The sequence below is a fragment of the Henckelia pumila genome, chromosome 3 (genome assembly GCF_033568475.1).
Source record: "Henckelia pumila isolate YLH828 chromosome 3, ASM3356847v2, whole genome shotgun sequence".
In the NCBI taxonomy this organism is placed as follows: Eukaryota; Viridiplantae; Streptophyta; class Magnoliopsida; order Lamiales; family Gesneriaceae; genus Henckelia; species Henckelia pumila.
In genome coordinates, this window is record NC_133122.1 from 21,860,260 (window position 1) to 21,884,681 (window position 24,422).

General features: G+C 30.9%; 1 long non-coding RNA gene and 1 pseudogene across 1 annotated transcript; both read left to right on the top strand.

Annotated features, from left to right (window-relative positions):
- The first annotated feature begins 1,117 nt into the window (after window positions 1-1,117).
- On the top strand, window positions 1,118-2,778 carry LOC140893036 (uncharacterized). The gene is made up of 3 exons (XR_012152983.1): window positions 1,118-2,106; window positions 2,197-2,344; window positions 2,610-2,778. It is a non-coding gene; the product is annotated as an uncharacterized lncRNA (long non-coding RNA).
- A 3,684-nt stretch (window positions 2,779-6,462) lies between these two features.
- Window positions 6,463-22,488, top strand: LOC140888241 (uncharacterized; annotated as a pseudogene).
- The last annotated feature ends 1,934 nt before the right edge of the window (window positions 22,489-24,422 follow it).

A 24,422-nucleotide genomic window follows, 5' to 3' on the forward strand; every position in this document is an offset into this window, starting at 1 on the left:
ATAATATAATAAAAAAAAATAAGAAATAATAGTTAAAATAGTATTGAATTTGATTGATAGATTATATATATTTTATTTGATTTGATTTATTAAATTTTATATAAAAATATGAAATGACTATTTTGTCCTTTTAACAATAAATTTAGTAAAAATTATATTATTTATAAGGGGTAATATAGTAATTTAAATTTAATTATTTGATTGATGTATTATAAATAATTAATAATTTGATTTATGTAAAATAAATAGTTAATATATAGATAAATAATACGATGAGAAGAACGTGAGATGAGATGAGATGAATTATACATATATTAGTAATATGATGAACATAATGATACTTATATGTTTGGTAATTAGTTTTTAGTGTGATGTGATTGATTGCATTTGTGCATTTTCAAATCATAGATTTAAAACTAGGCCTACTAGAATCGAACAAACGCATTTTCTCGGATGAGTTTATCTCACTTGACTTGCTCAATGTAGTTTAATTGGATTGCATAATTTGCAAGCTACTATGTTAGCCTGTGTACCGAAAAATAACAAATGTTGCAGATTCTCACATCATAATAAATACTTTTTTTATATAAAAAATACTTATTTTCACATCAACTACGGATTGGGATCATCGTGTCGAGTTGTCTCACAGATATTCGTCAGATCGTCATGAGATTTACTCAATATACACTACAAGAAAAATGTTAATTAACAACACTAACATAAAACCGTTGTCTTTTACCCTATAACAACGGTTTTAATTAAAACCGTTGTCTTTGGGCGTTTTCTCAATAAAAAAGACAACAGATTTTTTAAAACCGTTGTCTTTTGGGGGTAAAAGACAACGGTTCTTTAAAACTGTTGTCTATAAGCGTTTATTTTGGACATACGACAACGGTTTTTATCAACTGTTGTCTATGAGTTTTTTTTAGGTGAAAAGACAACAGTTTCGTAAAACCGTTGTCTTTTATAACACTTTTTAAATTATTTTATTTATACCTCTAATACATATACATATTCACTTACCCCTTATGTTATTATTATTATTATTATTATAAAAAAAAACAAAACCTACCGTCAAAAAAGAAAAGAAAGAAAACCTATCCCCAAAATCGCCCAACCCGATTCCATGAAAACCTATCCCCAAAATCGCCCAACCCGATTCCATCTCCTCCCTTCGATTTTTCTTCGCCACTGCCGTACGTCATCGGAGAAGGTGCGACGTCCACCGATGTAGGTTGCTTAGTGCTTGGAGATCTCGATTATGGTTGGAATCGGAAGGCTTCAACTCGGTACTTGCACGACCGAGCTGCTCGATTTTTCTTCGACGAACCAACGTCCAGTGGACTCGACAGGTGATCGCTCATTAAAACCCAGGTTTGTTTGATTCTGTGGCAGTGTTTCTGCATTTTTTTTTACACAAATGTTGCGAGCTTTGTCCCGAGACGGGCGGACTGTTATTGCCTCCATACACCAGCCGCGCAGTGAGGTTTTCGAGCTGTTCTTAACCCCAATCCTGATTCCATGTCCAAGATGATTACAGAAAATGCCAACGAAGAATTCTTATATTCCCTGAGCAACTATTGCGCCGCGCCCTCCAAGTTGATGTCCTGTGCAAATTTTTTCATTCTTATTGCACTTTATACTTGGGTTTGTTTTACTAACTAGCATCTAAATACTTCGTGATGGAGTATGTTGTTGTATTGCGATTGTGATTGTTTTGTTTAATAATAATAATGATTGATTTCTTCAAATCTTTTTACTAGACTAGTTCCCCCAAGTCCCACTAGCAAATATATATTATATATGTCACCACCCGACTCGTAACTTGATTAGACATGTTCATCACTGTATGCATTTCTACCACGTTGGACTTTAATTTAATAATCTGACTAGGAAAATTAATTGTTCACTTTTCATTAATTAATTTCCGAACTCGTTTGATTTTTCTCTCTCTTTTCTTCATCAATAATCACAATGCAGTAGAATCAATTCGATTCATGGATGAGAAGAAAGTATGGGTTGTGGGATTAATATTTGTTACTATCTCAGTATGTCGTTGGTCTCCTCCTCTACTTATCTATGAGCAACTTACTGATCCAAATGAAGGTTATGATAATTAATGTGCATGATTGTACGTCACCATTAATTATAGCTAGAGCTTGTCACGGCTTAATTCATATTAATTAACTAGTGCAGTGACCGTATTACTGGGAGTTCGTCATAAATTGAATGATAATTTCAAGTATCTCAACTGGAGCCAGAAGCACGATCCTTGTACCTCATATTGGACTGGGGCGAAATGATTTTTAAATCAAACTGATGGTTTCATGCACGTCCAAGAACTGTATGTGGTTAATTTTTTTTAATTTCTTTCGTTCCTATGATTTTTAATCCCTTTTAATTTGTACTTTTTAACAATTTTCACTCATGTCCATGGATCAGATAGTGTTATTGTGCATAAAATTATGTTAAATAACCGCTTAGGCTAGCTAGTTTTATTTATTGACTGCATGTATATAGATTTTCACTAGAAAAAACAAAATCCAACTGCATGACTTGGTATATTTGAGTGTCTTGCATCTTATTGGTTTCAATTATCTCCTGATCAGGCGCTTGATGAGATTGAATCTGTCTGGAACATTAGCTCCAGAGCTTGGCTTGCTACCGAAAACAAAAATTTTGTTAGTGATCATCTTTTCTCCACTCGTTTTTGTTTATGTTCTTAACAATTATATTGTTCACTCGGTACTGCTCAATTCAATGAGTATATATGTTGGCGTTCACCGGGGACTTCATGTGGAACAATATTAGTGGCAGCATACCCAAGGAGATTGGCAATATTAAGGCACTACAGCTCCCCGAATTAGTTATTTAATTAATTGTGTCGTTTCTAGTTGCGCGGTTCGCGGACAATTTTGCTACTTCTTTTGAACTACTTTGACATAATTAATTAATTTAGGTTTTATATTTACAGATTTATCAAACAATAAAAAAATAATATATTTTAAAATATTCTTTACTTCCCTTTACGGTTATTGTAGAGTTTTACTTCAAGACAAAGAAATTATATATCAACGTGTTGATTGAGGTTAACATTAGATTTCTGAGCTTGGAATTGCGGAAAACACCTTTGTATTGTTGATATATATCTGCTTCCAACATAAAATTCAGGGGCAAAACCAAATCTGAAAGACATATTGTTCAATTTGTTAGGACTTTGGAAGGATTAGGGCAAAACCGAATCATTACCGTTGTTTTGTTTCATTAGATTTGATATTAATTTTGTCCTATATTCTGTAGATTTGATAATATTCTTTTACCACTGTTGTTTTCACCCACACTAGTGCTTGTGCTTACTAAGAACTTGTTTAATTAACTTGTATATCATGAGCTCTTCCTGTCGTGTTATATTAATGACAGTTTCATGCCTTTGCATGAATTTGGATACTTATTCCTGCATGTTATAGAACTGTGGATTATGACTGGAAGCGTACATAGGTAAGTTACTTTGTGTGCTACAATTTTCTTAGCACATGCATGTATTTTTATAAGTTTTCATCTCATTTTAATAATTTTTTTTATATACAGGTATAGCTACAATCTTTTCCTCCTTTTCAAGTGGTTCTAAATCTTTATTTATAAGGTTTTTCAGGTAAAGTGACTGCATGGAATTTTCATGACCGCCACATGCAGATGTTTCATCTAAATCACGTGTTGCTTCTTTTCCATTCATTAATCATTCTGCGTGATATTACCATCTTCATAATATTCGGCTTAGGTTTTTTTAAAACAAAATTCCAAACACCAACAAAACAGTTGATGACATCAATTCTTAGTGTGGATAAGAACCATTATGACGGGTTGTTAGTTGTTACTTACACCTAAAATTGAGAGCAAATATATTATTATCAAATATAATAATATAGTAAATGAAAAGATATTATTTAACAAAATAATTTACAAAAAATCTTGTAAAATAAACAAATATATTCTTACAAATACGCATATATTCCCTCCTGACGTCGCTCTTCTGTTCCTTGAAAAATTTTCTGAACTTCGGTTGCACTTGCTTTCTCAAAGATGGAGGATTTTGTGTTGTATATCATGAGACTTATTTAAAAACGCAACATGTGTAGTTATTCATACAGCATCAAATAACCATAAATAAAAATGTGATAAAAAATTGTTAAATGAAGCATGAAACATTATTAAAATCCCCAAGTCATGAAGAAAATTTTTAGGAAAAAAAAAACATATGTGAATTTGGAATTCTTACAGAGCCATGCTGCAAATGGCCCAATAATCAAATGAATATTGGATTTGCCAAGCAGCAGTTTCTTCCATGTAAATGTAAGTGTTGGCTTCAAATTATTTTGAAGGAAATAGTTGCACGTTCCATTTCCATATACTAGTTAGTAGGATGTGCGTTGCACATGTTATACGATCTGAAAAGATGAAATTATAAGAATTTAAAGATAAATTAAATATTTATGTAGATTTATTTGAAAAAACAAAATTTTCATTGTCCATTGAAATTTGAATAAAAAGCATGGTATTCATTCTAAATTCTCGATATTAAAAAGTATTATAAATTTATGCCACTTAATTTTACTTTTAAATCATGACTATGTTGTTTTTTTATTTGAGTTTCTTGATTCTTCTATTAAAATCATCAATCATCTCGTTATATATCTTGAATCATTGCGATAACCATTTTGGAGATCACGAATGACTTTGATTCTCTTTATAAGGTTTTGTTGTTTTATTTGTGTTTGTTCTTCTCTTATCATCATTTTGTATTTTATACATTTATTAGTATTTGATTTTAATTATCTATAACATTTATCTTTCATTGTTCTAATTTCTCAAAACCATCTTCAATTATTTAAAGCGTCACATTTTTATATGAGAAATAATTGTCTAATTTGAAAGAAAAATTTGTGATCTTATTTTCTTGGGTGATAAAATATGTTTTTTTTGTTCCAGTGTACATGGTCGCTACAATATAAAATACGTTTAATAAATATAAAAATATTAAAATGAATATCTTAAATTAATTTACAAGTGTGCATGTCGGTGTATTTCTCAATAGAACAATCAATAAATGACACTACAATGTTTCTTCAAACAATGTCACTTAATTAAAAAATTTAACTTTTGTTTCCAATCCGGACTTTTGTATTTTCTACAAAATTCTAGCACAATTAAAAACAGATTTTCCTAAAGTTTTAAAAAGCCAATTGATTTTTGATCTTTACTTTCAAAAATCTTATAAAAATCCACCAATATTCAAAACTGATAACAAATTGAACGAATTCATTAACATTAAAACATAAAGTAAAACTATAAATTATCTACCATTTTCTTTGATCCAACCCAAAGATTTGATGTATTTTTAAAACTCATGATTTACATACAAATTTTCTCTTTCTCCTCTTTCTCCTCTTTCTTCTATCTTGTCTTGTCTCCTCTCTATCTCACTTTATTTTATCTTCAAAATGTATTTTTATATTTGCACTTTTTAATTATCATTTTTATCTTAGGACTTTTTTTTTCATTTTCGAACAAGATTTAAATACTCTCTTAAGTCATTACACTACAAGAAAATCCTCAATTTACAACAGTCAATAGAAAACATTTTTAAGGGTAAACTGTTGTCTTCCACCTTTCAACAACATTTTTTAATAAAAATGTTTTTGTTGAGCGTTTTTTAGTATCAAAGACAACAATATTTTAAAAATTGTTGTCATTTACCTTTTTTTTTAGCTACGACAACATGTTTTATATAAACTACAACAGTTTTTATATAATGTTGTTAATGAGAGTGTTTTTTGGAATTAAAGACAACATTTTTTAAACAATTGTTGTAAAAAATGATGTCTTTTAATTAAAATAATTTTTTTTAATTAAAACAATTTTATATAAATAAATAATAATATTTTAGCTCACACAAATTGATAGAAGCTTACCAACACAACGGGTCTGCACTAAAAAAAAGTTTCAAGTACTCAGAAAAAAACACAACGTAGACCTCAGCCCCAAATTTCTCACCACGTTTCTTCCGCCTTTTCTTCGATCTTCTGTCCGACAGCTTCGACGGTGGTTGCGGTGACCGCGGCGGCGACCTCCTTCGAGTTCCCCTTCCCTGCTTTTGGTTTCTTCACAATTACACTTACTCCCTTTGCTAGCTCTGCGACTCGAAGGTACAATCTTTACCGATTTATAGTTTAGGTGTTGGAATATTCATGGATTCAGATGTGTTATGTATAGGAGCAATTTTTTAGGGTTCTTATTTTGGTGTAAACAAATTTATGCGATTAATGTGCTAGGATTAAAGCTTTCGCCCAAATAGGATTTTGTGAAGGTTTGGGTTTTTAATCGGACGAGTATTTTTGTAATTTTTGAGTTTTTAGTTGAATTTATTTATCTATGTTATCTCAGTTTAAAGGTGGTTCGCTAAGAATGCCGATTAATGTTTCTGCTCTCTCGATTTTTGCTCAGCAAAATGTTTCTGGGTGAGAATGCCGATCAAAAGGTTTGGGTTTGTAATCGGACGAGTATTCCTTCTTCGTGCATTTCATTTCTGGGTTTTGATAGTGCATGCCTGTGTGTTTCTTTTCTTCTTTTCCTAGCTATGTTTTGTTTTGAGGATGGCTATTGGCTTAATTCATTTCTGGGTTTCTTCTTTTCTTTTCTTCTTTTTATAAAAAAAAATTACTTTATATGTAGAGTTTTGACCAATTCTTTGGAGAAATTTTTGTTGGAATTTTCGAAAGAAAGGGACACAGGACACTTTATTATTATCTTTTTGTCCCTCAGAAAATGCCTCCAAAAGAGGGAAAAGAAAAAATGAAATTATTTCATAATTCCCACTGTGAATTAAATATATCTCAAACAAATTCCCACTTGTCTGAATTTCTTGTAACAATTTCCACTTGCCTGAATTTTTCAAACGAAAGTCTGCATATTTCTTTAGACACTTGTGATTACCACCACCATTCATGGGTCATATTAACAACTTTCGATTTCTTTTTAAATAAAAAGCAAAAGATTTCGGAATATGCTAAAAATAACATTATTGAACAGTATTAAAATAAAATTTCAAAAAAACCTATATGTGCATGTTGTCATACACAACAGCCTTCTTGAAGTATATGTGCATGTTGTCATTTTATTTGATTTTCTTGCTTACAGTTATGACGAATGTTTGCTGGTAACTATTGTTTCATTTATTTTGCAGCTCCCAAATCGGACCTGACAGCTAATTTATTTAAGGTACTTTATTTTTTCTTCTTCATTTTTCTTTTTGGTTTTGTTTTTGGCAAAACATAAAAGTAAATAATGGTATTTTACTTGTTTTAGTTATAACCATTTTTTAATGTATATATATATTATATTACCAAATTTGAAAGTCATCCGGGCTATGTATGCTAGGGGAAGAATAAAAAAAAGAGTAAGAATTCCACCGTCAAGAATGTAATAATCGTAATGTAATAATAATAATCGTTTTTATAATTAGATCATAAGTGGCAGCTAATCATTTGAAATGGTCATAAGAGAAAAGTTTCAACTAAGTCATAGACTCGTGTGTATGATAATTCTTTGTATATAAAGATACAGTTGTGCAATAGGATATTGATTGAGTATTTTCTCCTTCCAGATCGCTTTATCATTTACATAAGCTTTTTGAATGTATCAAGTTGTGATTTTAATTGTGATTTAATGTATCAAGTTGCTTGAGATATTAATTTTTTCATCTGCATGTTAATTAATGTTATTTATCATTATTTTTCTACTTTCTTGGCAGAGGTAAATCTCAATAGAATCGGATTCAAATCTGATTCTTTTATCTTGGGCAGTCAAACAAAGCAAGTATTTTACATTGAAGATCCTCCATGGAGTGTTGTACTTGCAACTCCTAGTAGGGAGTCATTTGAATATGAAGTATTTGAGAAATTATAATAATTTGATTTGTTGAATTTTTCACTTGACTAGTTGTTGAGTGACAAACAGAAGGATGCAAGAAAGCATAACGTATACCCCCATCGCCTTTCTCGTAAAGGATATGCACGCTATGCTGAAGAAATAGTAATTATTTTTCAAAATTAATGAATTTGAACTTTAATTGTCTTGCCTATCATTTCATATTGTATTTGTGATATAAGAATAATGTAACCATGAGGTATTTGAGATATTATCCAATAATTTCATGTGCATTGGATTTTTCTTATTTGTTGGCAAATGAATATTTGACATATATCATTTTCTTTGTTTGTAGACAAATGAATTATGTGACGATGATGAGGTCAATAGGGCGATTATATGGAAGAAAGGTCGGATTAATAAAGAAGGGGGATTCGATGGCGATGAGTTGAACATGGCAGTGGACAAGATTGTAAGAAAAGAATGCATAAAAATCAAGTATATTATCTAAGTAAAACACTGTAAGGTAATTATTTTTTTATTTCATGTGAATGACAGGATGAGTACATACAAAAAAAGCATGAGGGAACATTGCAAATTATAGGGCCGAAAGAAGACATACTTACGAAAGCACTTGATTCAAGAGAGCAAGGTGGTCGTGTGAGAGCTATTGGAGGTCATATCACTCCAACATTATATTTTAATGTTGGTAGAATATGGAGGAATGATGGTGTTGAAAAAAGTCTAATGATTGAGCAAAAGAAGGAGTTGATTGAGGCCAAGAAATTAATCGCAGAACAAGATGAACGACAAAAGAAGGAGTCAATTGAGGCTAGGAAAATAATCTCAGAACAAGATGAACGGATAAAGAAACTAGAAGCAGTTGTCTACAAAAAAAGTGGATGGGAAAATGAGATCGATGACAAAGGCAGTTGCTCAGTAAAGTTACCACACTTAAATGAAAACCAACTGAAAGTTGAAAAGAGTTTTCATATTGATGAAGATTTGGATGATTTTAATTGACATACAAATTGTGGAGAAATCTACTGCATTACAGGTATAAAGTTATTTTTCAATTATATTTATTACTTTAATTTATTGAAATAGATATTGAAAAAGAGTTAGAACAATTAATTAACACGACTTTCTAACTTGTAGGAAAAATCAGTTGTTTTAACATTGGAATCTGGCATGGATGTTGCTTATGGAACAGTTGTCGAGCTCAATGGAGCATCTAAATTGCTTCATGGTATTCCATTACCTCAAAATTGCATGTGTGTATCCATTGACATAGCACTAGAGAAATCGGCACGTTTGCCAGTTCCGATTCCCAATGAATGTGAAATGTTGGTGATGCCGTAGGAACACACGTGGCTTGGCCAAAAGACTTGATAGTAGTGCAAGAGGTAAATGTATCTTTATGAACTGATGAAATATTTATGAATTTTTGCTGACATGTTTACAATTATAATTATTAGAATCTTATGAAGAAGAAAATTTGTCATGAAGAAAACAGAAAGGATTTGGCATCAAATGTGCCAAGATCAGCGCGCCTGTTGTACTGTTACTGTAAGCGTGCTCTTGACAATGGAAGGAAATTGTCTTTTCTTTTAGATCATGGAGTATTTGAGGATTATTATGAACTTAACTTGCATCTAGAGGACATTAATCCTTTGTATCACTTGGAGGAAATTACTGGAAACTGTGTGGTTGTCTACGTATGGTAAGTCTTCGATTCACTTAAACATTGTTTGTTATTTTATTAGTTTATTATTAGTATATAATATGTATTTAATTTGGTAGGTATCTTTATCAAAAGATGGTGAAAGAAAACAAGATTGATAAATTCATATTTGTAAATCCACACAGCATCCCGAATTGGCAAAGAACCATATACGACAAAACAGGTAAAACTGAACAGTTGAACCGGAGGGCGAGTTCTCTAGCGGATAGGCTGAGTAGTGCATTGGTAAATCAATTGATTTTGGTACCAAGTTGTAGCAGGTAAATAAAAATGACAGTCTCACTTTAAATTTCTTTTTGAACAATTAAGTCAATTTTGTGCACTAATTATGTGTTTTTGCGTAGTGGCCATTGGATTCTCACTGTTATTGAACCTTACAAGGAGGTGGTTTATCTGTTTGATTCTTTAAGTCATCGCATTCGCGATGAGGATTGGAAATATTTTGTTGAAATGTGAGCTCACATTCAGTTTTTATTCAGTATTGAATATATTCAACAAAAAACTTATATATCAATTCTTGTTAATCTATATACGTAGGGCGTTAAGATTGTTTAACTCAAACAAAGGGAGGAAAGGAAGAAAACATGTGCAATGGGTAGTAATACAGGTATGCGCACTTATATTTAGATTTAATATTTTAATTTTGTATATTTATCATTAATAATTTGACATTTGTTAACATAGGCTCCTCGTCAACCAGACGCAAAACAATGTGGTTATTACGTATTGAGATTTATGAGACAAATTACTAAAAAAGATGCAACTATCGAGGGTGATTCACTACGAGAAATGGTAATATTATATTTATTTTCTGAAATAATTTTAAGTTATATATTTATTATTTTCCAAATTCAATAATGATTGTTTTTCTCCAATATAATTTATGCGTGTGTTCCCAGTTCACAAAAAAGGAGTACTCTCGGGAAGAAATTGATGAGGTACGGTCTGAGCTGGCCGAATGCATTCAAGATCATATTTACGACTAGGTATGTACTTTAGAACCTCTTCTTTTTTTTCCTATAATTATAAATTCTTAATTTATGCAATTGAGATGATTTGGTATATGCTTTGGGTTTACTGTTGAGGTAATATTGCTGTTTTGAGGCCCTTTGGTTTGTGAAATTTTGTGTTATGCATAGACTTGTATTTTTTGTATTTTATGTTTGGAATCATTTATAAATTTAAAATTGGTGGCTTGTATTTGGATGCATTTGTAAATTATAGAAGTCCTCTATTATTATCATCCTAATAGTTTCAATTCCAATTACCCTTGATTTGTGGGATCTTTTCCTGATGTTGAGTCTTGTTTGTTTTATTCTCAATTGCAGCTGGGATAATTTATAGTAAGAGTGCCATGAAGATTGCTTGTGATATTTCTCTCTGGTGTCCAATTTTGAGGTGTGTTTAGTTTTCTGAAGTTGAATTAGTTTCTATGTAATACACAGAATTATCATGTCTTGTTGGTTTGTTTGGCCTTTAAAATATATATACAAAACTTGGATGATCTGAAATAGTCACATCGGTCAATAAATGCAACTGTCCCTCCCGAGCCTACATCTTCAAATGAGGTCATGAGTTGTATATGAAATAAGGAATATGAATTTTAGTTGAAAGTGATTTTTCAGTTCACATTTTTCAGTTAAACATTTAGCGCTTCTCTTATATTCTTTTTTTCGCGAGTCAAATCATCAACTGAAGCTTCATTTTTATTTGCTTCATCCAGCGCAAACTTAATTAAATGTTCTTCAATCTGTTGAAACTTCTTTACATGCAAGATGTGCATTATTTTTCGGGGTTGTTCCAAAATGAATATTGTTATAATTTATGTTTGGTTAGCAAACTAATATCACTTCAACAATTATGGTTGATGTTTGTTTTGTTTATTTTCGTAGGTAGTTTGCAATGGCAAAGAAATTAGATCAAACAAGCTACCAACATGTTTTGGAATTCATGTGCTCACTAGGTCACATTTATAGGGGTACTTTTTGAGTTTTGTAAAGACGTGACTGGAGTTTGTGGGTTAGCCTTTATTTTTTTGTTGGTACATTATATTGTGACTAATCTAACTATGATAAATATATATTGGAGTTCAATTTCATGTGTTCTTAATTAATCAATTTTACGTTCGATGAATTTTGAATTGATGGTGCTTTTATTTATCTACAGTTCTAAGTGTTGTAATTAGCTCAATTATTTTTATGTTTATTTTTAATTAATAAAATTAGCATGGTGTAATATAACATCACGTTTTTTAAAATAAATATAAAAAAGGCCAAACACAACAGTTTTAATTTGTTGTAATTTTAACTAAAAATACAACAGTTTTTTTTTGTTGTCAAATAGTTCTATAATCTTAGTCAATGACAACATTTTTAATTTGTTGTCACAATGTTGTCTATCACGCTAAACAACAACTTTAAAATGTTGCGAATCTGTTGTCTATCACTCTTAAAAACAACAGTTTAAAAATGTTGTGCGTTTGTTGTATATCGCGCTAATAGACAACATTTAAAAAAATGTTGTACATATGTTGTCGTAACTAAAAAGACAACATTTAAAAACTATTGTCGTTAAGCGTTTTTTTCACAACAGTGGATTCTACAACAGGTTTAACTAGGCTATGACAACTTAAAAAAAATGTTGTCTTTAGGAGTTTTTTTTGTAGTATTAATTTTTTTTACAATAGTTTGAAATCAAAAAAATTAAAATTATAAGTTTTTTAATAAAATTATTATGAAAATCATAAAAATTTGTTGCCCATAAAATTAAAATACGTTAAATTGTTCAATAAATAAAATCTAAATTTTTTTGTTAACTTTTGAAATTGGTTTTTTTTTCGTATTTTCAATTATTATGTAAATTAATATAATTTTATTAAAAATTATATTTACACAATTGTATATTATTTTTGACTATTTTTTATATGAAGATATATGTTATAAATTCAAACATAGGGTTTTTGATTTAATAAAATGACAACTTTTTAAGAAAATTAATGGTACATTAAGAAGCCAACAGATAGATGCATATATATGTATGTAAGGATTAAAATAATTAAATTTTAAATAAGTAAAATATATATATTTTAATAAATTAAAAAGTTATTTCAAACTGATATACATGTTAAATAATTATTAGTTCAACTAGATCAATGAAAAAGAATAAGTTATAACAAATTTAGAAATACATATCGCAATTAAACAATTCAATTATATATAAAAGATGTGGCGTAATATTCAAAATCATGGATATTACTATAGATAGTTATATATTGAAGTTTTTTTTTATAAAAAAAGAAGTAAATTAATTTCCTCTCATTAAATCTTACAACGTTACATATCCCAGATTCAACAAAAAATGCATTATTGTAAAACTGGTTGTCGAAAGAATTGAATGAAAATATATTATTATACGACCATATACTTTGACGGAATAAAAAACATGAGACAACATATCTTTGAACAAATCTTGAAAAATTATTGGAATAACCGATAAGTCCAACTTATTCTTGCCAGAAACTCAATTAAACGACAAAGGTTTCTAAGAAAACCTCCAAGCATGACAAAAATAACACGATGAGATCGATGCAAGTACATGTAAGCGATCAAAGTCCACCTTGTTGACTGTCAAAAAAATTAATTAATCAAAAACATAGAAAAGATAGTAATTCATATACATCTTTCACATATTTAATCAATCTCAAAATCCCTAATTTTAATTTACTTCAATATTATAATCATCCATGTTTTTGGTTAAAAATCTCACAAAATAGTTATCCTTTTTAATTTTTTTCTATATATAAATTACTTTTTTAACTTAAACAATTTAAATTATAAAAAAACACATCATCATCATCATCATCATCATCATCATCATCATCATCATCATCATCATCTATTATGTTATTTTAAAATTTACAATTTACCACTAAATTTTAAAATTTTAAAATTATTTGTTAAATATTTTTAATAAAAACTTTATAGCGTAATTATATTAATATTTTTATATAAATAAATTTTTTTATATAATTAATTTTCAAATCACCACCAATGAATTATAAATTTCTATCCTATAAATTTTTAAATAAGTTTTTTGCATTAATTATTATAACATTAATCATTATAGTATTAACTAATTTTACATTAATATGTTTTTTTTATGAATTTTCATATGAATATTGAGAAAATACATTATCCCATATTTTGTTAAATTTAAGTTTCAAACATTGGTTGCTAAATTTTATATAGTTTTTTGTTTTAGATATTTGGTAAATTTAATTTATTTTTTGTATTATTTAATAAAATTATTTATATGCTATTAATATTATTGGTAAGTAATTATACATACCTAATTATTTTAATAAAAAAATATATTTAACTAAATATTATTTATTTAAAAAAATTTACCTAAATATTATTAAATAAAAAATTATATATTATATTTTAAATATTGAATTTTAGTAATGTATTTTTGATATGCAATCATTTTTTAAAATAAAAGAGTGATAACATTATTACAATTATTTTAATTATTTTTATGCTATCAACTATTTTTTTATCTAATTAATTTTTAAATGATGACAACTAAACTTTTTAATTTTCATTCAATTTCTATTAAACATGGTTATTATCGAATAAATAATTTTTTAATTTTGTAGAAATAAAATGAAAAGTTTGGTGGATACATTAAAACTTCCAAATATGGATACAAACATCAATTTAAGACAGTCATTTAAAAATAAAGAAAATTTGGATGATAGACACAATTTATTTTATATTTATACAATAAATCGAAGAGTGCATGACAAAAATTTAATTGATTAATGAGAGAAAAAATAATATTTGTAGGATAAAAATTCATCTAACATGACAATAAATTAAGAGACAATAAGAGGAAAAAAATTCCACTCACCTTCTTTAAATATTGGCATAAGAACAAAATATGCATTTCAAAGTTAAATTCTCACAATTTTAATGTTCACACAAGGACAAAGTGAAAATTTGACAATTACTTAAAAAACACAATTTATTTTATATTTACACAATACATCGAAGAGTGTATGACAAAAAATTTAATTGAACAATGAAAGGTAAAAAATATTTGTGGGATAAAAATTCATTTAACATCACAATAGATTAAGAGACAAGCATTTAAGAGGAAGGTAGAAGGAACAAGGTCGATCCTAACAATTTTTGGGCATGAGTCTAACTTTTAAAAGAGACCCCTAAATCATAATGTGTGTTCATATTCTTTTAGACTAATAACAATTTTTTCGATTTAAGAAATGTGCAATAGTCAAAATATTTCTATTTTAATTGAGTAATAAGATCAAACATGTACAAAATAATTACTATAAAAAACTCGTCTAACAGTTTAGAGTTAACAATATTGATCAAATTATTCAGGAATTTATTTTCTCAATTAATAGCATAACCAATTCATTCAATTTTTTCATATAACATGGTGTAGCACCCGGTATTTTCCTACGTAAATCCGCATGCATAATTAGGAAAACAATTTATTTAAAATTTATGAATTTGGGTTAAATGATTTTATGTGATATTATGTGAATTATGTGCATTGTTTAAAATTTTATTTTAGCATTTAACCCGCAATTATGGAATTTATGAATTTTTGAGTAAATGCATTATTTAATCGCGTAGACGAGACCATAGACGAACGAGATGTTGGATTTTCATCCAAAATATTTTATGATATTTTTATAGACCTTTAAGGTCTTGTCCCATGAAAAATTTAATATTTATAAGTATATATATAGTAGTATTCAGGGCCGATCCTAACAATTTTTGGGCATGAGTGTAACTTTTAAAGGAGGCCCCAAAATCATAATGTGTGTTTATATTCTTTTAGACTAATAATAAATTTTTCGATTTAAGAAATGTGCAATAGTCAAAATATTTCTATTTTAATTGAGTAATAAGATCAAACATGTACAAAATGATTACTATAAAACTACTCGTATAACAGTTTAGAGCAAACAATATTGATCAAATTGTTCAGGAATTTTTTTCTCAATTAATAGCATAACCAATTCATTCAATATTTTCATATAACATGGTGTAGCACCCGATATTTTCCTATGTAAATCCGCATGCATAATTAGGAAAAAAATTTATTTAAAATTTATGAATTTGGGTTAAATGATTTTTATGTGATTTTATGTGAATTATGTGCATGGTTTAAAAATTTATTTTAGCATTTAACCCACAATTATGGAATTTGTGGATTTTTGAGTAAATGCATTATTTAATCGCGTAGACGGGACCGTGGACAAACGAGATGTTGGATTTTCATCCAAAATAGTTTATGATATTTTTATATACCTTTAAGGTCTTATCCCATGAAAAATTTAATATTTATAAGTATATATATATATATATAGTATTCCATTTTCCACCAAATTAAGTCTTTTTATTGACTTTTAAGGACTTTTAAAAATCCTTAAATATTGTATTTCGGGATTTTCATTATATTATAAGATTAATATTTTATTATGAGTTTTAAATTGTATTTTATGGTATGCTAATTAATTTAATTAATATGTATTATGCTAATTAAGTTATGTCCTAAATTTGCTACCCTAATCCCACGTCTAACCCCATTGAGCCGCCTCCATCACCACTCCTTCATCTTCTCCACCAGAAATTCGATCACCATAGCCTTTCCCTTGGTGGTTTTTGAGCAAAGTTGAATATTCATTCGTCCCGGAGCCCCGTATGCGCGATATGGTTTCGTTTCATTCAAACCTTCAACAAAGGCATGTCGAATTCTCTTCTTCAACACCATATAAGCTACATACACGTTTTTATGGCAGATCTTTTATGTTTTATTCTGATTTTCATTGAGTGCATGCAAGATCTTGAATTGAATATTGAACAGCTCACGTTTTCTTGGCATGGGACAAGCATGGTCTGCTGGGTCAGGTTCGAGGGGTGCCTGAGGGTCCTTAAAGTCGAGTAGGCTGGCTGGTTAGAGGCTTGAATGGTCAAGGCAGATGGTTTTTTTTTTTGGGGGTTGCTACAAGTCGGCGGTTTCGGGTTTCCTGGAAGCGTGGTTTGCCGGGGCTGTGTGAGGATCGGTTGGAACCGTGGTTGGTCTCGTTGGAACCCCCGGACGTGGGCTACGTCTGAGCGGTGGAGCTCCGGCCGGTGGGTGGCCGGATCGGGCCGGCAGCAGGCCACAAAGCCTGCTGCTGCACGGCCGAGGCATGCACAAAACTGTGCATGTCACGTAAGTATGTTGGGGGGGATCGGATTTAGGGTTAAGTTAGTCGGGCTCGGTTATTTCTATTAAGTTACTAAATTAGATTAAATATTTATTGGGCCTTTTTATTTATTAAAAGTGTATTTGGGCTTTAAATTATTTTATTTTTAGACCTTAAAATATTTATTTAAGTAAGCCCAATAAATTTCATGAGCTTGGGAGCCCATGGAATTATTAGGCCAGTTTGTGAACTTTTGGGTCTGTCATTGATTGATAATGGGCTTGGGCTAGTTATTGGGCTTAAATATTTTATTTGGGATCCAATTATGTTAATTTGAGTTTAAGTATATTATTTGGGTCTAATTATGAAATTTGTGCTTTGATTAAGTCAATGGGTCAGTCTTAAGAATTATGGGTTTAAGTTTAGAGAACCAGCAGTCTGGACAATCCCATGAAAATTTATTGAGTCCGAAATATATATTTAATTTATTTTATGCATGAAGTTTATTTTATGTACAAATATAAATATTATGAAAATTAATTAAATATATATTACGGATATATTTTAAGTGCATGCATAAATGAAATAATTTTATGATGAATTTTATGTAAATGTTAGAGCATGAAAAATATTTTATGGAAATTGAAGTGATGTGGCGGCATAGAGGTGGTTTTACCACTGGCACACATGTAGTTCTTCTACCGGCATAGAGGTGATTTATTCACCGTCACGTATGATAGTTCTTAGACTGATCAGTCTCTCGTGATTACGAGTCACATTCATGGATATGACCTACACTGTTTTTATGATTATGTCATGCTCAATTATGTTATGTATTTTATGATATAGCTCATATTTATTTATTTATGATGACAGTTATGGCATAGAAGATTTTTATTATAATGCATTATTTTAAGATCATGTATACATGTTCATGATGAATATATGTATTAGTATGATTATGTGCTTGTGTGATTTTTAAACCTTGTTATTTTATGAGATAAAACATGTTGGGCTTCTAGGCTCACTACGCTTATATGGTGCAGGTGAACATGAGTATGATGATGACACGATAGCTCCGACTGGCGGTGAGGGCCTATAAGTTCACATGCAGACGGCACCCATGACCGATGTTGTTATTGTCCTTATGTCATGAGATTTTTTTACAGTTATTTTAAACAAGTTTTTTCCGCATTTATATTTTTATGGTGGTTTTAAAATATTAGTTTTTTTTATGCACGCATGGTGAATGGATTGATGTTTTTGGGATTTTATTTCAAGTATTGCATGTTGCAAGATTTTTGTTTTATTGTCGATTGTTGAAATACTTGGTTAATATTTATTAAGCTATTTATCAAAGTTTTAATTAAATTTTTATTTTAAGTGTTTATCCATATATGTATGGCCATATATGTATTATGAATATTTTATTATTATTATTTTAAAAAAAATTTCTACCATTTTATTAGATTGAGTCGTTTCACATGGTTTATTGAGGAAATATTTTGAAAAGCTTTAAATTTGAGAAATTTTGTTTTACACTTACAACGGTAAAAAGTATAGCCAATATATACACTTCATTTTGAATATCGGAGTTGTCACACCCCGACATAGCATCTTTATACAAAAGCTCAGCCTGCGAGCCAACACCATACACTTTCCTTTTTTTTAACCCCACCAACAGCCAATATATACACTTCATTTTGAATATCTGGAGTTGGGTTCTGTGTTGACCCACCACCATCAGCATCATGTTGTGATGCTTCAAGAAACTGATCATTCGTTTCGTCCTATGATAACAAAAAAATTAATTGATTTACAACAACTGCATGTCATAGAGATAATATTTTTGTCGTTCATTTAACGACAACTTTTAAACATCTGTCGTTAGTTGCGACAAAAAATAATCTTGTGTCATTATTTTATATTTGTGACAAAACTTTTATTTTTGTCGTAAATTAGTGACAACATGTTTAAATTCTGTCGTTAATCCCAATTTTTCTTGTAGTGAAGTAATTCAAAATAATTGGCACCTGTTTTACCCTTTTATCAAGGTTATTTTTTTTCAACGTCGGAACCTGCAGTCGTTATCCTCGGTGTACACTGGGTAAACCTCCGAACTAACGCAATAATTAACCTGTAAACTTTATCAAGGTTATTTTTGGTAATAAGGTGGTTGGCATACCAGATATACCAAGAAAGTTTTCATAGGAGGCTCACTCTTAATAACTAACATATTTACACATACAATGTATGTGACGAAAAATTATTTTTTAAAATTATACTTAATATCAATAAATAAATTTAATAAATTTAGAGTAGAAAAAATCAATTTTTTGGGGTTAAGAATGATAACAATGAGAAATAGTTAAAAATCATTGTTTTTATCAGGTATTTCCCGATGCATTAGTATTTAAAATAATTTAGAATTTGAAAATAGATAAATAAATAAAAATATTATTTATTTTGTGTGACCATACCAAAAGACCAAATGGTTTTTATAAAGCCTTCTAGTTATATATGTATAGATAAAGAAAGAGATTTATTTTTTTGTTAATAAAATAATAATAATAATAATAATAATAATAATAATAAGAAATACAATTTATCACATTATCATTATTAAAAATAACTAAACAATATTATTAAAAATATTATGATTATAATAAATTAATAAATAATATGAAATAAATTAATTATGGTACAATATTGGAAAGAAAAATAGTATTATAATGTAATAATAATACATATGCGGTTTTTTTGGTTTACTTGTAATTTTGTTAAAATATTATTATAATTCTATTTCTGTTGTTATCATTACGAAATTTGCTATAATTTTACTCTTCCGGAATATATCTATTTTTTTATATTGTTATATTATATAAATTTTGTGATCATATCTTCAATCTCCGCGTAGAGGGCTGGTAGAAGGAAATATATCAAGAGATTGCAAGAAAGAGGAACGAATCAATTATCAAGGAAATATTCAAATAAATCTTTTTTTTAAAGAACCAATTACCTTATCAAAATCTGTAATATATATACAAGGACTCTAGTATATACATATATCTTACTCTTGTCAAAATTACACCACCTCTAATCCTACGCAAACAAGAAGAGTTTAGAGAGTTGGTATCTTGATTTCTTGCAAAAATTTCGATCCTTAAGAGCAAAGGCGATCGGCGTGAATGCTGTGATGAAGGGCTTTGTCCGACTTTTTGGTAGACATTTGGCCTTCTGTAATATGTTTTCAATATAATTAAACTTTATGTGTACTGGTTTAGTTTCTCTGTACCATTTTCAGCCAAGCGTGAATGGATGTAGAGTCTTGTATACAGTTCCGACTGGGAGATTTTATGTTACGCCGAAACGTCTGAACGAACATCTTACTTGAAAACTTGTACAAATTTTGCCGTGACTTGAGTAGCATAGAACCATCCGTTCTTATGTTATTTGAAGTACTCAAGTTTGTGGCGGAATTTGCTTCATTTATATGTCGACACCCGTGGATCTTGCTGGTTCGTGCAAATTATATGAGCCACAGTGTATCGGTCACACACAAAAGGTTTTGTTCTATACAGGACTGGCATTTTTGGCTGTGGGCATTGCTGGTCATCTTGTCTCCTTGAATCCTTTCGTCAAGGAACAGGAGGATGAATCCGATGAAAAAGAGGGAAGTGGATCATTTTGTGATTTATGTCAACTTGAAGGCTGTTTTATTGTGCTTTATGTTCCTGCAGTTGGAGCTATTGCACTTTCATATATAAACAATTGGTCGATCAGATTCGGGATCCCTGCAATTTGTAATGTTGTGTCTACGCTTTGGTTTTTCAGCGGTTCGTGTGAATACTACCAGGCTGAACCTCGGGGGAGTCCACTGACTAACGTGTGCAGAGTCTTTGTGGCCTCTGTTTGCAAGATATGCCAACCCTTTCCACTTGATGCCAGGGATTTTCTCGTACTCGTCTTCTCAGGTTTGTAAATTTTAGCCTATTATTAGTTTGTCAGAGGGTGAACATTCGTGTTTGAAACCATTTCGAAGCTAGAAATGAACTATAGCATTGTTACATGTCTCAAATCTGCTCCAGGACGAGCTTAAGAGCGACGCATAAGGATGATGTTATCTCCAATCTAAAAGCCAGTAATTTTGGAGTTTGAGCCCTCCTCCTTTTAACTTATATATGGCCTGATTTTGGTTCTCTCATTCAGAACCATGCATCCTGGAAAGGGCAACCACAGACTGTCGATAACACGATTATGATAATAGGTTGACTACTAAAAGGGCCACCATTATGATAATGTCGATAGTGTGGCATGGATTCATATTATAAACTGAATTAAAGTGCATACGCTAAGTACAACCAAAATGAGTAAAAGCGGCATAAAGTGGACCATTGTGAGTTAGTTCTCAAGGAGCAGTCGGCTTCATAGCGAATTGTTGGCTGATGTATTAATTCGACAAGCTCTCTCACCTCATAAATTAATATTTGATGTCCATGCTTACTGACTAATATGCATATATGACATGCACAACATCAGATGATCTAGCATGAAAATTTGAATCGATATTATGGTGATTATAAAACCAGTGGACAGCTAGCTTCATGGAATTTGCTTGTGTCACAGTTTTAAAATAAACTAGTCATTCTTAATTCTCTTGCAGGTTCCTGGAGAAGGCTGCCATTATCATTCCAGGCACAAGCAAAGAAGAGCAAAAGAAGAACAGATGGCGGCTTTGCTCGGTTTCAGAAGTAGAAGAAGCCAAAATCATGGTTCGAATGCTCCCAATGTGGCTGACCTTCATAATATTTGGGGCTGTATACTCCTGTGGAAGTACCTTCTTTCTTGAGCAAGCTAAGAACATGAACCACAAAATCGGAAAATGGACAGTCCCACTTCAGATACTTCTGATTCCAGTTTATTGCGCGAGACGCGTTATCTTCTGTTGCTTCAATAACATGGCTGCCAGGTTTTTCCCAGGATCCAAGAAACACGCATCCCTGATAGGTATTGCAATGGTTATTATATTTTCGATTCTGTGTTGCATAACCTCAGCAAGAATAGAGATACGGAGACTCGATGTGATTAGAAGACACGATTTACTTGACAAGCCTGATGAGAACATTCCTATGAGTGTATGTTGGCTACTTTTCCAGTACTTTTTACTCGCATGCATGACTTGGTTCTTTGACAACAGTGTTTCCAATTTCTTCAAGGATCAGGCTCCTGAATCCATGAGAACTTGCCTGAAAATTTTTAGTTGGGGGGCATGTGGTTTGGGATTCAGGTGTAATGTGCTTTTAGTTCATGTCTTGGGTAAAATCAGTGAGAAGGGTGGCAAACCGAACTGGTTTCAGCATTCGTCGAATACGAGCCGATTGGATCGGTATTACTGGGTTCTGGCAGGCCTAAGTTGCGTGAATCTTGTTGTTTATATCTTGGTAGCTTGTGTATATGGATTCAAGAGCCTGGAATCAATTAACGGTGAAACGCGGGCTGATGTAGAAGCTCCGGCTCCGGCTTAAGATAGACTTGGTGAACTTCGTGCAATGTGTCAACGTATATCGTTTAAGACTCTAGTATAGTCTAATATATATTTGTTTGGGAATCCAATTGAAGGTATTCATTTCATTGACCTTAACTGATTATTTGGTATATGGAATAGTCATATGATTATAATAAATTATTTATTTAGTGAACAATAATTTTATGTTGGTACCTTTGACGTGCACTGTGCATACATATATGTATATACCTTCGCCTATATAAATATTTTGAGTTTGTACCTAAAAAGATTGTGCATTAATTTGTTGGAAATGGTAAAATAAATTTATCAGGAATTGCATTTTCTTTTAGACGAACAATGATTACAGCCAACTAAAATTTAAGATTTCTGCTCACTAAAATTGGACAATCATATATTCCAATAATTGAAATCGACTCGTGCACACACATTCAATTTCTAGTATATATAGAATAAAAACACTAAACATCAATATCTTTGTCTATAAATAAGAAAATGTGGCGTCATATACCTAGCTCATTTCATAAAATACACTTGACGTCCGCAGAGCAATTAGTATACACATTGAACACGAATTAGCTTGCAAAAGAACATTATTTATCTAAAATTAATATAAAAAAAAATTATATAAATTAGACGCAAAAATATATCTTTTGAAAGCTAATTTCCGGCAACAATATGGGAAATGCTGATACCTGAAAATTCTCTTCCGGAAAAGGTGTTAGTTTAATAAATCCAAGATAGAAATTTATCCCAAGTGGTCGTTTATTTTTTCAAAGGTTTCAACCTCTTGTACAAGCATGTATGTCAAATTGGCTGAAATAATATATTTAACAATTTACAATTATATTGCACCAATAACCATACAACTCTTGCTATCAATTACACATGAATCATAAAACAAATTCTTCACATCAATAAATATGGATGATGTCGGAATTTTACCTCGGGTTCGGTCTGGTAGAATGGATCCTCCAAATCTCCAATGAAGCAGGTCGGGTCGGGTACACCAAGTTCTGCACAAGCAACAGCTAGGTCAAGGGGCGTCGAAAGTGTTTTCGGCGTGACCCCTCCGATGCCTAAGTCAGTGTCTTGAAGGCAGATGGTATGATTAATGCGAAAATTGAGAGATATGAGTGCGTGAAAGTAAAAGTGAGTAATGAATAATGAATACCATAACAGTACCTGTATTTATAGGAAAAATAGAGTAAGTTACCTAGTCGAATTATAACATGTCATGAAGTAGGACTCTTCACTCATTGGTCCACCCTTGAGTTTATCCCTATCTCATTCATATCTGTGCAATGGTCAAGCTTATCTCCAATGTATTCAAGTTCCACTTGACCTATAAAACATACCAAGCCCTATTGGGCCCCAGCTCGAGTCAGCCCAGTAATAAGCAACCCAGGTCTTGACATGCCCTAACAGGTAGAAAACTGGGCTGAACCTGATATATAATAATAATCCCAAAATTGGGCCAACCCATAATGAACGGGTTCGGGTCAAAATAATTTTCCGGGGCATCAATAGTACCTCCCTAACTGGTCTAAAAGAAGAATGAAGTTAGACTAAGAATTCAGTCCGGACCCCGAACTATGCATGTGTCATTCCACCAGTTCAGAATTTAATTCATGCAATGTGTTTCTTTTGAACGGTTCAGATCAGGATCCGCGTGATGTGTTTTTAATGAACGGCTCAGATGTCCTCTAACGGTTCATTTCCCGAAGCCAAAAAAAACATGGCTTGTCTCGTCCCGAACCGTAGATCAAGTTAAAAATCAACGGTCCAGATCGATTCACCACCTCTATATATATTGGGCAGTAAAAATTTTGTTTTTTACCTTTCACTCTTGTACTGTTACGCTGCAAAAATTTCAAGAGCTCGCCCGACCCGGACTGCTGCGTCTGTCTTGTTTGTGTCAATCCCGAGCTACAACTCTTTCACCTGTAAGTCTTACCGTCCTTACACTAGGTTGATTAATATGTCCTCCCCAGACGAGACTTCTG